Source organism: Suncus etruscus, chromosome 8, assembly GCF_024139225.1.
Source record: "Suncus etruscus isolate mSunEtr1 chromosome 8, mSunEtr1.pri.cur, whole genome shotgun sequence".
NCBI classification, from domain to species: Eukaryota; Metazoa; Chordata; class Mammalia; order Eulipotyphla; family Soricidae; genus Suncus; species Suncus etruscus.
The window spans coordinates 9960552-9970576 of record NC_064855.1 but is presented as its reverse complement, the minus strand read 5'-3'; positions in this window follow the sequence as shown (position 1 = coordinate 9970576).

Below are 10025 nucleotides of genomic sequence, written 5' to 3'. Positions count from 1 at the left end.
TTTGTTCAGGATGGAATATTCTGGCCATCTCTCCAGTGGTCCTGGGGATGGAACCTGGGTTGACTGCATGTGAGGACAGTGTCCTACACCGTGTCCTGTCTCTCTGGCTCCCTGTCACGCTTATTTACCTTGTGCTCATTCACTTTCTGACTTCAGGGTTCATCAGGTAAATCTAGTCTCAGGGATCTCCTTTTCAATTTTTAGCGGTGGTTGCACGCAGCCAATCCAGGACAGATGGTGGTTCAAATCCCGACATCCCATATGGTCCCCTGAGCTTGCCAGGAGTCATTTCTGAGTGCAAAGCCATGAGTAACCCCTGAGGCTGCTGGGTGTGACCCAAAAAATAAACAAAAAAAAAAAAAGGAGAAGGTTGTTTTATTTTTTTGGGGGGGCACACTCGATAGCACTCAAGGGTTACTACTGGCTCTGCACTCAGAAATTGCTCCTAGCAGCTTTGGGGGGTCATATAGGATGCTGGGGTTCTAACCTGGATCTGTCCCTGGTTGGTCACATGCAAGATAAATGCCCTACCTGGTCTTGAGGGGAAAGATTTAGGCCAGAGCTATAAATAGGACAGCAGGTAAGATTGGCCAAAGTTGGATCCTAAAGAGTCCCCAGATCACTGCTAGAAGTGATTCCTGGGTGCAGAGTCAGGAATCACTCTAGCCCATTGTTGGAAAAGAGTTGATGTGCTTGTCTGAGACCCCCCAGTACATCAGGGAAAGAAGTTCCAACCTTTAGGCAAGAAATGGGTCCCCACTGGTAATTTTCTAGCTCTAGAAAGACAAAGGGAATCCATGGAGTGTAGGGGTACACAACGCTCATTTTGTTTGTTTTTTGGGTCACACCTGGCAGCACTCAGGGGTTACTCCTGGCTCTACACTCAGAAATCACTCCTGGCAGGCACAGGGGACCATATGAGATGCCGGGATTCGAACCACAGTCCTTCTGCATGCAAGGCAAATGCCTTACCTCCATGCTATCTCTCCGGCCCCACAAGGCTCATTTTTATGGAAGCTTGGCAAGTACAAAGGAAACCTGGGGGTGGGGGGGTGGGGGGCTCAGTGGAGGCTGCAGCTGTGGGTCATATATTAGGGCTCAAGTGTAGTGATGTCACATTTGTCACCCCACCCTAGATTAAATGCTAATTTTACCTGATGGTCAGACCTGCCCACATCTGGGAGGGGTCTATGGAAGGTAACAAAAGGGTTGCCTCAGGGCTGTGGGGAGATTGAGCAAGAAGCCTGAGAAGATTGAAGGCAGCATGGAGGGATGGCAGATTCAGGATTAAATTCAGGGCAGTTTAAGGGGCTTCTCAAAGGTTAGTATAGAAGCCAAACATGGTGGCTAGGGTGTATTATTATTATTATTATTATTATTATTATATTTTTATTTGGTTTTTTGGGCCAAACCCGGCGATGCTCAGGGGTTACTCCTGGCTGTCTGCTCAGAAATAGCTCCTGGCAGGCACGGGGGACCATATGGGACACAAGGATTCGAACCAACCACCTTTGGTCCTGGATCAGCTGCTTGCAAGGCAAACGCCTCCACTATGCTATCTCTCCGGGCCCCAGGGTGTATTATTAATAAAGGTGATGTCTCCTGAAATCTGACCGCCTGTGGATCATTTCCTTGCCGCTACCCTGAACCTTCAGACTCATCAGCTGGAAGAGGTTACAGGTGCGTGGCCCGGCTCAGAAAGGTCTCATCATCATCCACCACCATTCAGGACTATAATTAATATGTAATTCTACAAAAATTCACCATTAAACTATGACCAGACGGACACTGGATCCTTTGCCCTGGTTTGCACCATCTCATCTCCCTACTTCACTGGGTTTGCGTTGCTTTCCTTCCCTCCCCTTCCTCTCACAGATTTGCTCTTCCTAAACGTGACCTGATGTGAAATCCATGTTGTCTGAATGTGTGTCTTTCTCAGTAGCAAGTGTGGCTCCTCCAATGGGCAGGGACAGATCCCTTTGTTTTTTAGGGGTGAGATGCCACATTTAGGTGTTACTTCTGGCTCTGTGCTCATTAATCACATCCAGCAGGCTTGAGGGGAACCGGATGGGATGCCAGGATCAAACCCAGGTTGGTTGTATGCAAGACAAACACCCTCCCTGCTGTACTGTTATTCTGGGCCTTGATGTGCCTTTTTATCTGCCTGGTCATGCCTTGACTATCCTGTTGCTTTGGGGCACAGGTCTGGCACAGGTTGTGAACCTGAAAGGAATGAAAGGTCTTTTTTTTTTTTTTTTTTGGTTTTTGGGTCATACCTGACGGTGCTCAGGGGTTACTCCTGGCTGTCTGCTCAGAAATAGCTCCTGGCAGGCACGGGGGACCATATGGGACACCGGGATTCGAACCAACCACCTTTGGTCCTGGATCGGCTGCTTGCAAGGCAAACGCCGCTGTGCTATCTCTCCGGGCCCGGAATGAAAGGTCTTTTGGATAATGTTGGGGACCCTGGCCTGTCCATGTATCAGTAACAAGGTTGGAATAATGACTCAAACCAAAGCAAAAAAAGGGGCAAAATGTCACTGAAAAAAAGTGAGGTTAAACGGAAGACAAGGGGGCCAGAGAGATGGCATGGAGGTAGGGTGTTTGCCTTGCATGGCAGAAGGACAGTGGTTTAAATTCTGGCATCCCATATGATCTCCTGAGCCTGCCAGGAGTGATTTCTGAGCATAGAACCAGGAGTAACCCCTGAGCACCGCCAGGTGTGACCCAAAAACCAAAATAAATAAATAAATAAATAAATAAATAAATAAATAAATAAACAAAAATAAAAGGAAGACAAGAGGGCTGGAGCAATGGCACAGTGGTAGGGCATTTGCCTTGCAAACAGCTGACCCAGGACAGACCACGATTTGATCTGTGGCATCCCATATGGTCCTCCAAATCAGGAGCGATTTATGAGTGTATAGCCAAGAGTAACCCCTAGTGTCATTGGGTGTGGCCCAAAGTTTACCCCCCCCCTCAAAAAAAGGACTACCTCAATAACTATAAATTAAGGAATGTGCACTCTAAAGCATTCTGAGAAACTCCAGCCTAGTCAGATAGTTTAAGTAAACTAAGGAATCCAATTGCAACAGGGAATTAAGTATATCCGGGGACCTGCGGACATCCAAAATGGAAGTGTGGGTCTTAAATTTATCTAGCCAGCAAAATATATGAAATCTATCTAGCTGGCACCTGAGTTCTTCCTTCACTAACCAGTTTACCCCTAAGCAATGAACCGATTCATTCTAAAATTATATAAAAGCAAGAATGTAAGATGGACTGTGGTTGTACCTGCTAGAGGTATGGCCCTTGTATGCTGATATTTTATTTATTTGTTTATTTTTGATGTTTGGGTCACACCTGGCAATGCACAGGGGTTATTCCTGGCTCTACACTCAGAAATCACTCCTGGAAGGCCTGGGGGACCATATGGGATGCCTGGATTTTGAACCATCATCCTTCTGCATGCAAGGCAAATGCCCTACCTCCATGCTATCTCTCCAGCCCCGTATGCTGGTATTTTATTTATTTATTTATTTATTTATTTATTTATTTATTTATTTATTTATTTACTTACTTATTTATTTTAGGCTTTTGGGTCACACCCGGCAGCACTCAGGGATTACTCCTGGCTCTGTGCTCAGAAATCACTCCTGGGCAGGCTCAGGGACCATATGGATGTCAGTTTTTCGAACCACCGTCCTTCTGCATGCAAGGCAAACCCTTACCTTTCATGCTATCTCTCTGGCCCCGTATGCTGATATTTTAAAATAAACTCCTTTGCCTTTTTGCGAGTACTGGTTTGTCTCCTCGAGGTCTTTGTGGGACTGATCTTGCGTGGGGAGCTAGCAGTAGGAAGACTGGGGACCCCAAGAAGAGGGAGCCATTCTGGGAAGCCATTCTGGGTTCCAGGGAAAGAGAGTGGAGGCTTGGCTCAACATGAAATCTGATTTGGGCTCCCTGTTTTGAGAAGATACAGGCAGAGTCCTCCAGCCATCCCAAAGGCTGTGAGGGATAGTACCTGTGCTTAACTCAAATCCTCAGACCTCTGTGCTCAGCTGCACCACTGGCTTTCCTGGATGTGGGGAAAACCCAGAAGCTTCTTGACCTGAATCAGGCCAAGCCCTGGGTCATGGGTCATTAGCTTTGGGCCCTAGATCATCTCTCTCAAAACCTGCCAGACACACCCCCTCCCCCATTTTGTCACACTGAGTCATAAATCCTTGCTTGTCCCTGTTTATCTTTTCTGCTCCAGTCCTACACCCAGAGCGGCACAGTGAGTGTCCCTGGGGGAGGGAGGCGGGAGAGAGGGAGGAAGTAGAGAAGAAAGGATGAAGAGGAAGACCTTAAAGAAGGAGGAGATATGGGGCCTGGAGAGCTAGCATCTCAGTAGAGCATTTTTGCCTTGCAGGTTTCCTGGGTAGATGGTGGTTCGAATCACAACATCCCATATAGTCCCCTTGAGTCTGCCAGGAGTGATTTTTTTTTTTTTTGTATTTTTTTGTTTGTTGTTGTTGTTTTTTTTTTTTTGGGCCACACCTGGTGTCAGAGATTACTCCTGGCTATGTGCTCAGAAACAACCCCTGGCTTTGGGGGACCATATGGGGCACTAGGGGATTGAACCTTGGTCCGATCTAGGCTAGCGTGTGCAAGGCAAATGCCCTACTGCTTGTGCCACCACTCCAGTCCCATAGGAGTGATTTTTTGAATGTAGAGCCAGGAGTAACCCCTGAGCACTGCCTGCCAGGAGAGATTTTTTTTTTTTTTTTGGTTTTTGGGCCACACCCGGTGACACTCAGGGATTACTCCTGGCTATGAGCTCAGAAACTGCCCCTGGTTTGGGGAACCATATGGGACGCTGGGGATCAAACCCTGGTCTGTTCTAGGTTCATGTAAGGTAAATGCTCTACCGCTTGCACCACTGCTCTGGCCTCATAGGAGCGATTTTTTGAGCACAGAGCCAGGAGTAACCCCTGAGCACAGTTGAGTGTGACCCCCCCCCCAACCTCCCCACTCCCTCTCCAAACCAAAATACAAAAAGAAGGGAGAAGTAGAAGATGGGAAGGGAGAAGAGCACAAGGGTAAGGAGTAGGAGGAGGAGCATTTGGGGAGGAGGAGGAGCAGTGGGAGGAGGAGGAGGAGGAGGAGGGAGAAACGAGGGGGAAGGAAGAGCAGGAGGAGGAGGAGGCAGCAGAGGAAGAAGGGGAGGAGGAGGAGGAGGAAGAGAAGAAGAGGAGAAGGAGGAAGAGGAGAAGAAGGAGGAGAAGGAGGCAGTCCCCTAGCTGTCACAGTTAATCATTTGCAGCTCCAGGAGCCTCGGTGCCGCCTCCTCCCTCTTTTGGGGCGGCTCTCGGGGGTGTGCCGGGCTCTGGGGGCGCGGGCCCCTCATGGAGGCCGAGTCTCGGGGGACGGGGGGCACCCCGTCTCCTTCCCCGGAGGGCTCCCAGGTCAGCCTGCTGCGTCCGCGCGTGGGGCAAGCTCTTCACCTGGTGAGTGCGGGACCCCTGCGGCTCCCAGCCTTTGTGCTCCGTTGCACCGGGGGGAGCCCGGGAAGGAGATGAAGGGGGGGGGCTACAAAGCAAAAAGGCTCTTCATGGGGGCACCCCCATTCCGCAAATGCACCCCGGCCCTGGGCGCGAAGGCCAGGCCGGGTCCCGCACCCCGATCCCCTTTGTGCAAGGGTTTTCCGCCTTGGGTGGCCACTTGGGGTGCAGGGCCGACCCCGCCTTCTGCACTCCTGCGTTTGCTTTCGGGGCTCAGATGCTTGCTTTCGGGTTTTTTCCTTGCCCCTTTCCCTTCTGGCATGGCCAGGAATCAAACCCGGGTCTTTGAGGTGCCAGACTTGGGCTCCACCGCCAGATCCATCCCATCCTGATTCCCTCCTGCTAGTCAGGAAAACCTTCCCGCCCTCCCTGGGACCCGGGCATTAGTCCCCCTTAACTTGCTTCTGTGGGTGCAACTGGGGGACTCTGGACCCTGGGACCGACCTCTGCATCTCTCTGTGCCCCTGAGTCGTGTCTATGACCCTGGGATAGTGACAGCTAGCCCCCCACTTTGGAATTGCAAGTATCCTTAGCTGCATCTGGACCCGAGGCCAACCCCCTCTCTGTCAGATAATTCGGGGGAGCTCGTTCCTTCCACTATAGCCATTTATTCTATATTATTATGGCCATCGATCTCGTGCTGTGCCTGAGTTATCCGAGCTCAGGGAAGCTCAGAAAAGGGGCTGTTTGTCTGTCTGTCTGCGGGGATTTTGCAAGGTGCGTGGCTAGCTATCAGAAAGGGTCACCAGGGTAGGTGTCTACCACCACATCAGCCCCCCATCCTGGAAGATGGTGGGGCCAGGAACTTCCAAAGTATGAGCCTTTTATGCTTCTTCCTGAGGCTTGTTTTGCTTTTTTTTTTTTTTTGCTTAGGGCTTACTCCTGGCTCTGTTCTTGGGGATCAATCCTGGTGGGACCCAGAGAACCCTCTGCTGCTGCATGCAAAACAAATAAGTGCCTATCACCCCGGAACTGTCTCTCCACCCCACTTTGGCTAATGAATTTGGTTTGGAAGCACAAGGCTTTGCCTCAGTTCCTTCCTGGGCTGCTGGCTCCTCTGCTAGACTTCTTTTCCCACCCCACTCTCCCAGGATGGGGTGAGTGAGTGAGGCACTGTCATCCCCCCTGCTCCTCCCTGCATGGAGCTGCACTCTGAGGCTTCAGAGTTGGGGTTGGTACTTACAGGTTGGTTCTGTCTCTCTCTGGCAGCTCTTGAGTTTTGGATTCTGGTTTCAGTTCTGGTTTGGCCCAGCATCAAAGAGCAGTTGCCAGGATTTTTGTTTGTTTGATTCTTGGTCCCACTCAGCAGCACTCAGGGGTTACTCCTGGCTCTGAGCTCAAGGATGTCTTCTGCTGGTACCCAGGAAGCAGACCCAGATATAATGCATACAAAACTCTGTGCTATTGCTCCAGCCCTGAGCCAAGATATTTTTTTTTTCTCTTGCATTATTTTGGTTTGGCGGCCACACCTGTAGGACTTGGATGCCCTAGTTCTGTGCAGGAAGTTTGGTCCCAGCAATATTCTGGGGACCATGTGGTGCCTGGAATGGAATTCAGGCAGCAAGAGCCTGTGCCACAGTCCAAGGGGTGCCACATGGTGCTTGGAATTGAAACTGGGCTGGCCAAATGCAAGGCAAGCCCTTTAACTCATGTACTGTCTCTCTGGCCCACCGTTACTCACTACTTGCTGCACTAATTTTAAGCCCATTATTAAAACTGGTGCCCAAATATGACATTCCCTTGCCCTGAGGCTGAGAGAGCAATTACCTTGCACACAGCCTACCCAGGTTTGATCCCTCGGCATCCCATAGGGTTCCTGGAACCTGCCAGGAGTGATCTCTGAGCACAGAGTCAGGAGTAAGTCTCAGCACCATTGGGGTGGCACCAAAACAGAAACAAACCAAAACAAAAACCACTTTGGGTATTGTTAAAGGGACAGCAGTAATGACCACCAGGTGAGGCTGGGAGAAGGAAGGTGGTTTTTAGTTGAGTGTGTGTGTGTGTGTTTTTTTTTTTGGGGGGGGGTCACACTCTGAAGTGCTCAGGGGTCGCTCCTGGCAGGCTCAGGGGACATATGGGATGCCGGGATTTGAACCACCGTCCTTCTGCATGTAAGGCAAATGCCCTACCTCCCTGCTGTCTCTCCAGCCCAGGAAGGTGGTTTTAAAACTTTTTCTTCCTTGCTTTCAGCAGGGCCTCTGGCCTCCTCTGCCCCTAGGCCAATGTTTCCCTCCCTTCCTATGGTGGCCAGCACAGCTTTGAGTGTTTGCTGATTAGCACTGGGGGAGGATGGGGGAAGGCATTTTCCAGAACATTACAGAAGTCCTGTTCCCCTCTATCCCTCTTATCCTAGGCTGTCCACTTCTCTTCTACCCCCCCCCCCCCATCATCTCACTCCACAGGGAAGTGGGTGATGCTGCTCTTCTCAAAGAGCTCAAACACCCTCACCAAGGCTTGGGAGGAGTCCCAGGAAGCTGAGAATGACATGGTGGGAACAAGGCACCCAATTCTAGGCTCTGCTGCCTGTGGCAGAACACTATAAACAGACTGTTGACTCCCTGTGACAGCAGAGGACCAGGGTGAGCAGGGTGGAGACTGGGGAGGGCTGTAGGGTGGAGGCAGAACCTAAAACCCAGGCACCACTTTTCCAGTATCTGGATTTTTTCCCCTTTATTATTCCTTTCATTTGTTTTGTTTTTGGGCCACACCCTGCAGCGCTCAGGGGTTACTCCTGCCTCTGCACTTAGAAGTCACTCCTGGCAGGCTCAGGGGACCATATGGGATGCTGAGGGTCAAACCTTGGTTTGTCCCAGGTTGTCCACATGCAAGGCAAATGCCCTACTGCTGCATTATCACTCCGGCCCCCTATTCTATTTTTTTTTTAACCTGATAGATTAGCAAGAACAGATAGTAAGAGTTTTAGTTTTGTTTGGGGGCCACACCTGGGGCCTCTGGGGGCTGCTCCAGGCTTTTCTCTCAGGGATCCTTCCTGGCTGCGCTCTGTGTCTATAGCAGTGCTGGGATCGAACCCCAGGCCTCTTACATGAAAAGCCTGTAAGATATTTCCCCATATTTAGATTTTAATTCTGCTATATTAGTACTGCTATCATAATATACTATTATGTATGCTGTTATATAGTACTGCTTTATGAATGAAAGAATTGAACTTGGGGGGCCTGTGTGACAGCATAGCGGGATGCCGTGCTTGCTGGCCAATTGGCATTCTGTAGCACCACCAGGAGTGATCCTTGAGTGAAAAGCCAAGAAAAAACTTTAAGTGCTGCTGAGGTACCCTTCTTGCCCCCTCAAAAGCCACCAAAAAAAATAAAAAAGGAATTAAACTTGGAGAAAAGATACCTACCATTTTGGGTTTGTTTTTAGGCCACACTCGGTGGCACTCAGGAATTACTCCTGGCTCTGCACTCAGAAATCACTTTTGGCAGGCTTGGGGGACTATATGGAATGCTGGAGATCGAACCTGGGATCATCCCGAGTCATCTGTATACAAGGCAAACACTCTACCACTGTGCTATTGCTCTGGCCCCAAGATACCTTCAGTGTTTGGGCCACACCCACTGGTGCTCAGGGGTTATTCCAGGCTCTGCATTTAGGAATTACTCCTGGTGGGCTTGGGAGACCCTATGGGATGCCAGGGATCTGGGTCACCTTTGTGCCAGGGAAATGCCCTACCTGGCCCAGAGGTGCTCTGGCCCAGAGGTGCGTAGAAATCTAGTTTTTTAGCATTTGCCAGAGTTTAGAACAGGACCTGGCACTTACCCTTTAATTAGAAAGAACGAGAATATTTGTACCTCCCTTGAATTTTATGTATGAAGGGACCAGGCAAAACCCAGTATATAAGAAGGAACCCCTGGATTTGCAGTCTTAGTTTTTGTTGGCTTGCATAAAAGTAGTTTAAAAGTTTTCAAGCATTGGAACACAGATCTGTTTTTCTCTGACACGCATGAGCTGCAGCCAGTGTAGACCACAGTGAAGGGTTTGATCCTATGTGACCAAATATTCAGATGTCCCCAATTCTCAATGTCACACCATGTGTGGGGGCTGGTTGCAGCTTCTGGGATCTAGGGGGGGGGGGCACATTTTTTTATGACATTGGTTTTAGAACCTAAAATGACTCCAATCAACAAGCTTTTGAAGAAATAAGATGTTAACAACAAAACAAACCAACCCAGAACTGTACCAACCCAAATGCTGGGGCAGGAGAGATAGCATGGAGGTAAGATGTTTGCCTTGCATGCTAAAGAATGGTGGTTCGGGGGCCGGGCGGTGGCGCTAAAGGTAAGGTGCCTGCCTTGCCTGCGCTAGCCTTGGACGGACCGCGGTTCGATCCCCTGGTGTCCCATATGGTCCCCCAAGCCACGGAGCAACTTCTGAGCACATAGCCAGGAGTAACCCCTGAGCGTTACTGGGTGTGGCCCAAAACCAAAAAAAAAAATAAAAAAAAAAAGAATGGTGGTTCGA